The sequence below is a fragment of the Octopus bimaculoides genome, chromosome 6, assembly GCF_001194135.2.
Source record: "Octopus bimaculoides isolate UCB-OBI-ISO-001 chromosome 6, ASM119413v2, whole genome shotgun sequence".
NCBI lineage: Eukaryota > Metazoa > Mollusca > Cephalopoda > Octopoda > Octopodidae > Octopus > Octopus bimaculoides.
The window spans coordinates 51035366-51042149 of NC_068986.1; the positions used below are offsets into that span (position 1 = coordinate 51035366).

At 36.9% G+C, this 6784-nt stretch overlaps 1 protein-coding gene across 2 annotated transcripts in view; it reads left to right on the top strand.

The window, feature by feature from the left end:
* The first annotated feature begins 3426 nt into the window (after positions 1 to 3426).
* Positions 3427 to 6784, top strand: part of LOC106877670 (uncharacterized) — a 34944-nt gene continuing 31586 nt past the window's right edge. The window contains exon 1 of one of the 2 annotated variants that reach the window (XM_052968729.1): positions 3427 to 3539. The gene's annotated coding sequence lies outside the window, so the exon portion shown is untranslated. Of the gene's footprint in view, positions 3540 to 3708; positions 3820 to 6784 lie in introns of those variants that run through there. The other variant, XM_014926619.2, reaches the window with a different exon arrangement.

A 6784-nucleotide genomic window follows, 5' to 3' on the forward strand; every position in this document is an offset into this window, starting at 1 on the left:
GAGGGATATTCAAAGCATTTTCATTGCCCCGACCCAAATTTTATAGGGGTGCGCCTTCACCCACTGCACTTCATGTACCCGAGCCTATGGCTTGTTCCGAAGAGGACATACAAGTAAAGAATATGATAATATAGTTAATTTTAAATGTAAGTCTACTTTCACTGACTACTAAAACTTCACAAAAGTGAAGATGGGCAAAAATTCTACAAGTAAGTTTTAATGTTTTATCTCAAAATAAAACATTAATAACACATACTTGTATGTATTTGGTGTTTGCATTTAGTAAGCTGCTTGGTCAGTCACTCTACTCGACGAGTGGTCGGTGGGAAGCTAGCAATCGCACTCTGTTGAGGATTAGTGCAGGATATGTGTAATGATGACCCGAGAAGAGGGATGGGGAAACTTTTTATTGTGACGGGCAAAAATTTCCAAAGAAAAAGGTCCGCGGGCAGATCACAAGTTCTAACTCCTATATCTGTGTAAATCTTGTATATATCTAGACGCAGGAGTGGGTGCGTCGTAAGTAGCTTGCTTACCAACCTCATGGTCCCGGGTTCAGTCCCACTGCGTGGCACCTTGGGCAAGTGTCCTTTACTATAGCCTCGCGCCGACCAAAGCCTTGTGAGTGAATTTGGTAGACGAAAACTGAAAGAAGCCCGTTGTATATATATATATATATATATATATATATGTTTATGTGTCTGTGTTTATCCCTCCAACATCGCTTCACAACCGATGCTGGTGTGTTTACGTCCCCGTAACTTAGCGGTTCGGCAAGAGTGACCGATAGAATAAGTACTAGGCTTACAAAGAATAAGTCCTGGTGTCGATTTGCTCGACTAAAGGCGGTGCACCAGCATAAAAATTTTAAAAATATCTATGTATAATTCGATTTACATTAATAAAGATAAGTTTAAGATATTAAATTAACGCGTAACATCTTCATTAACGCTGCCACTGAATTTAGGACGTTTATATTACTTATGAGGTATTCTATATTTTTCAATGAGAGTGTAGTTGGGTCTGAAGGGGGCGGTACAAACCCAGCGATACCTATTTTGTAGTGAAAACAAAATTTCCATTCAAATGGTAGTTACCGGACGATTTTCTGTTCGAATCTGATTTTTTGGTGATCAACAATATTATGGTTTGGTTGAGTTGGAATCGATGAAAAGAAGACAAATTCCGTTGAGATCTTGAATACATAATATTTGTTTTTATCGTTAACAAACTATGTATTGTCATTACTACCAACAACAGTAGAGATGTTGATACCGAGCTGATAATTCAAAGTTTCAATGAGGTGCTGTTGGATCAGGTATGATTGTACCGTCATCGTGTGATTCTAGCAACTCAGTGGTTTAGCTGTCATCATCGCCTCGCCATCTATTGGTCTTGATTCTCAGCTGGCCGGTTCAAGCGTATGCTACTAATGTCTTATGGACGCTGCCGGCTAGTGTCTAGAATGTGCTTAATATTTAGCTGATGTCCTTATCAGAAAAAGCGTGCCAAAGATGAAATTGTCTAATGAGATCCTGTTTTACCAGATATCTTAGTGGTCAGTTCCTTAATTGAGTGAATCGCGTTCGTGTTATTTAGTTGTTTTTGCATCAGATACAGCGACCTGGATGCAAATTCTCAGTGTTTTGGGGTTACTAAACCTTCTACTCCATACTGAAACTCAACTTAATCTTCAAGCCAATTCGTCCTATGTCTGTTGATGATATTGATAACTTACATATCGCTGACCCAGTCCCTTTTCACTCTCTTCCTCGAGTGGAAGCAAGGGTCAATCGAACATCCTAACTCTATGAACTCTTGACAAGTTATGATTTCTACTCCCATTTCCACCACAACAAAACTAATCTACCATGTAGCAGGTAAAATCAAATTAACTAATATATTGTATTAATATTTAAAATTTTTGCATACTGTAATATTAGATATTTTATGAAGTCCAAAGCTTTATGGTTAAGAAGCTTGCTTTACAATGATGTAGTTTCGGGTTTAGTTCCACCGTTCAACACCTTGGACAAATGTCTTCTACTGTAGCGCCTGGCCGATCAATGCTTTGTGTATGAATTTGGTGGACGGAAACTGTAGAAGCCTGTCGAATATGTGTGTGTGCGTATGTATGTTTGTCTTCTTTTTATTGCTTCATTGCTTGACTGCTGTGGAGGCGCAATGGCCCAGTGGTTAGGGCAGTGGACTCGCTGTCATAGGATCGCGGTTTCGATTCCCAGATCGGGCGTTGTGAGTGTTTATTGAGCGAGAACACCTAAAAGCTCCACGAGGCTCCGGCAGGGGATGGTGGCGAACCCTGCTGTACTCTTTCACCACAACTTTCTTTCACTCTTACTTCCTGTTTCTGTTGTGCCTGTAATTCAAAGGGTCAGCCTTGTCACACTGTGTCACGCTGAATATCCCCGAGAACTACGTTAAGGGTACACATGTCTGTGGAGTACTCAACCACTTGCACGTTAATTTCACGAGGAGGCTGTTCCGTTGACCGGATCAACTGGAACTCTCGACGTCGTAAGCGATGGAGTGCCAACTAACTAACTAAGCTTGACTGCTGGTGTTAGTTTGTTTATGTCCCCGCAAATTAGCAGCTTGGCAAATGAGACCTATAAGTACCAAACTTTAAAAAATTAAGCACTGGGGTCTATTTGTGAGACTAGATAAGGCATGGGCAACCTCCTTCGAGAAGCAGTCTGCATGAAACATGACTCATTATCCATCGAGTCGCACTCCTGAAAAAAAAGCTAAGGTAATTTTTCGTTAGGGGTAATAGTCCTTAGGGTCGCAGATTGCTCATGACTGGACTGAACTCTTCAACGTAGTACCCCTGTACGACCGTAGTCCAATGACTAAAGCAAGTAAAAAATAAGATAAAAAGATTCATGTTTTATGCTTAACTAAGAATCTAACAATATGCAGAATATATTTTATTAGACTCATTGTCTTTGGTAAAACATTGAGAATGAGACCATGTACTGCATAGTTCTTTATTTTAGGTGGCCTAATCCCACGAAGAACTAGTATGACGAATTGTCTATTTATAATTGTTATATCATGTTCACAGTATTTTCTATAATTTTGCTATTGTGTACCATGTTCATTAATGCATATATCACAGTATTAACCCTCCTCACCATCAGTTAACTCGGACAATCGGTTAAAACAGACCCTCCCCTGTTTAGTATGGATTAACAAAGTTCCACTGTTTCTTCAGCACATTTATTTATAGAATAGACCCATTTTATTTCCTTTTTGATAAGCCACACCTTTTTAGTACACAAAAAGTTTGTCTTTTTTTTAAACCCGATTCTTGATTCTATTTAATTACGTAGCACATATTTCATTGTCAGTTGTGGGTTAATATATTCGGTAACGATAATACTGAAATAGTTTAATTAATTGAAAAGCAATACACTAAAAAAGCTTCCTGATTAAACAATATAAAACAACCATTCAGCTCTAACAAAAGTTATTCGTGCTTTTCCGTAAGATAACCGTGCAACACGTCGTCGGGACCGGTTAGTTTTTTGCCTTTCCTGATAATCGATTAAATTTTTATAATTACGATTAATATATATTTTTTACTACTTTCAGCAGAGCAGTATTTTTTTTACATTATTTATATTAAAATTAATACAGAAATTCTTAAAAGATTTTTTTTCTTTTTAATGATAGTTGCTAGTAAATAATAATCGGCAGCAGTCAGTTAAATAAGCCATCCCTAAATGTTGTAGATGGCGCCTCTTGTTCAGTAACAAAACTGCTACAGAAGACATGATTTAAAATTATTAGAAAACGGTAAAAAATGATATCCTCTTCCAACTAATTTATTTCTATGTAATTGTAAAGATATTAGGAGTACTTCAACGTGCTTCTTTTTATAGTTCATGTACACATCTATTTGTATTTGTGAATTTAATTTTAACCCCGTCTTACTTGCTATTAAATCAAAAGCTTTTTTTTTTCTTCCCCTCTGCGATGCCTTTTCGTCCACAATTTTTACCTTTTGTATCACATGTTGACTTATAATATTTTCGGGAGTAACTCAAGCATGTATATACTCAAACATTCACACAACTTATTCGGGTTCTGGTCGCTTTTATCTGTCTAAATTATAACCTGGAATTTCTAATCGGGGCATTTTTATTTTGTTTATCCTTGCTGGTTTCTCATTTTAATTACCAGGTAAATCAAATCAACTCTTTTCTATTATTAAATTTTGGTAAATTTTAACTTCATTCTTATCTTTACATTACATTATTTCTCATTCCCTTTTTTTTATTTAAGGAATAAAACCTTTTAACACTGTTCATCATTTATTAGGTCAGTCACTGATATAAATTTCTGGTTTATCCTTGTGTGTCTCTGAATTTATGCGCAGAAACCTCGTTATTTTATTTTCAAATGTAACCTTTATACAACATAAACGTGTTTTTGTTGAAATAATTTTCTAACAGTTATCTAGCCATTGATTTTTTTTTTCAATTATCGAAAGCTGTGCACAGATAAATAACGGTTTTATCTGGCTGAACCTTGTTTAGCTCCAGGTCTACTCTGATCAAGCTGACCCGTAATCAAAATCAAGTTACAATCGCCTTTTTCTTTTTAAGTCAATGTGCATCTTGGGTTGAATTATCCAATGTGTCTTTTTATTTTTTATTTAAAATTTTGAGGGAGGTTTTACTATTATGTCTAGCAGTTCGAGTGTAATATGAGGCCTCTTTATTAAACGTTCTCGTTTCTTGCCTTCAGTACTCGGGTTAGTAGCCAGAAGGTCCAAGAAACCCTTTAAGTTTGCGAACCATCCGAGGGTAGCATTTTTTACTCTTTTTTTTCAGTCTTCTTATTTCATTCAATAAACAGTAAGAGTCACTATAACTTCTTTTCCCTCGAAAATTAAAATGTTTGTTTACATTTTGCCCCTTTTCATTTCCTTACCTTTTTTTTTCTCTCCCACACTTCGCTCGGGAGTTCGAGAGACAGCTATTCAGCAAATTTTTCTTTTTCGAGATTTCCCTCTGAAATAATGTCAAGTGTATATAAATAGTTTGAATTTTTATTCCCATTTTTTTCCCCCCATTTTGTTTTTGTGTGTTTCATTTTTACCAAACTCAGCATAAAACTGATTTTAAAAGTTTTATATTGGGAAATAAATTGCTAGATTCTCTATCACTGGCAAGCACTATGGTGTACACAAGTGTTTATTTTGTAAAGTTGGACTTTGGTCACTACTAAACATCATTATGAACAGAAAGATTAGAGAAAACCAAGTAATTTATTTCACATTTTCTCTCTTTTCGCGCCATATAGAAAACAGAAAATCCAAGAACAGAAATGTCACCACTTATGATTGCAACATAAATTTAAAGACAGTGTTTCTTTTTAGGTACTCTTATAAGAGGAAAGCAAATATTGACCATCGAATGCTACTAGTAAGATGAACCCAATTCTTGTGGTTTTTGAACTCCAGTCCTTTCAGTATGAAAACTTGTTCATATTGAACAGTGGTTCTCAACTGTGTTCCATATGGCCTCTGAGGGTCCATTTAAGAATTTGGGTGGGGTCTATGCATCAAAATTGTAAATTTGGGATCCACAATAGTATTTTAAGGGCTCCTGAAAAAAATTTTGCTTTAAATGTATGTATTGCAAAACACAGGTTTCTTTCTCTACCATTTTACATACATAGTTCAGCCCACAAATTAATTTGTGAAAAACAAAATAGGAATCTTGAAAGAAGTATCTATAAAACTAGTTTTTAAACATGGAATGGCTATGGGGGTCCACCAGAATAAAATAGTTATCAAAAGGGTCCGGCTGTGTGGTAAGTAGCTTGCTTACCAACCACATGGTCCCGGGTTCAGTCCCACTGCGTGGCATCTTGGGCAAGTGTCTTCTACTATGGCCTCGGGCCAACCAAAGCCTTGTGAGTGGATTTGGTAGACGGAAACTGATAGAAGCCCATCGTATATATGTATATATATATGTGTTTGTGTGTCTGTGTCCCCCCAACATCGCTTGACAACCGATGCTGGTGTGTTTATGTCCCTGTAACTTAGTGGTTCGGCAAAAGAGACCGATAGAATAAGTATTAGGCTTCTAAAGAATAAGTCCTGGGGTCGATTTTCTCGACTAAAGGCGGTGCTCCAGCATGGCCATAGTCAAAAGGCTGAAACAAGTAAAAGAGTAAAAAGAATAAAGAGATAAAAAAATGGTTGAGGATCCCTGATGGAATCTAGTTTTGTTTTTTACTGTCTTCACTAATTTCAACCATTCTAAAGCAGAATATATAATGAAGCATTTTCAATGTTAGTGATGTGTTATAGAAGCTGTGTGAAGACCATACACACTGCGTTTTCGTCCGAAAACAAACAAAGAATTCATGGCTAATTCTTTTGAATTAAGAAGTGTGGCTAAAAGAGCAAGGAATGTAACTTTTTACTCCTTTACTTGTTTCAGTCATTTGACTGCGGCCATGCTGGAGCACCACCTTTAGTCGAGCGAATCGACCCCAGGACTTTGTAAGCCTAGTACTTATTCTATCGGTCTCTTTTGCCGAACCGCTAAGTTACGGGGACATAAACACACCAGCATCAGTTGTCAAGCAATGCTAGGGGGGACAAACACAAACACACACACATTTATATATATATACATATATACGACGGGCTTCTTTCAGTTTATGTCTACCAAATCCACTCACAAGGCTTTGATCGGCCTGAGGCTATAGTAGAAGACACTTGCCCAAGATGCCATGCAGTGGG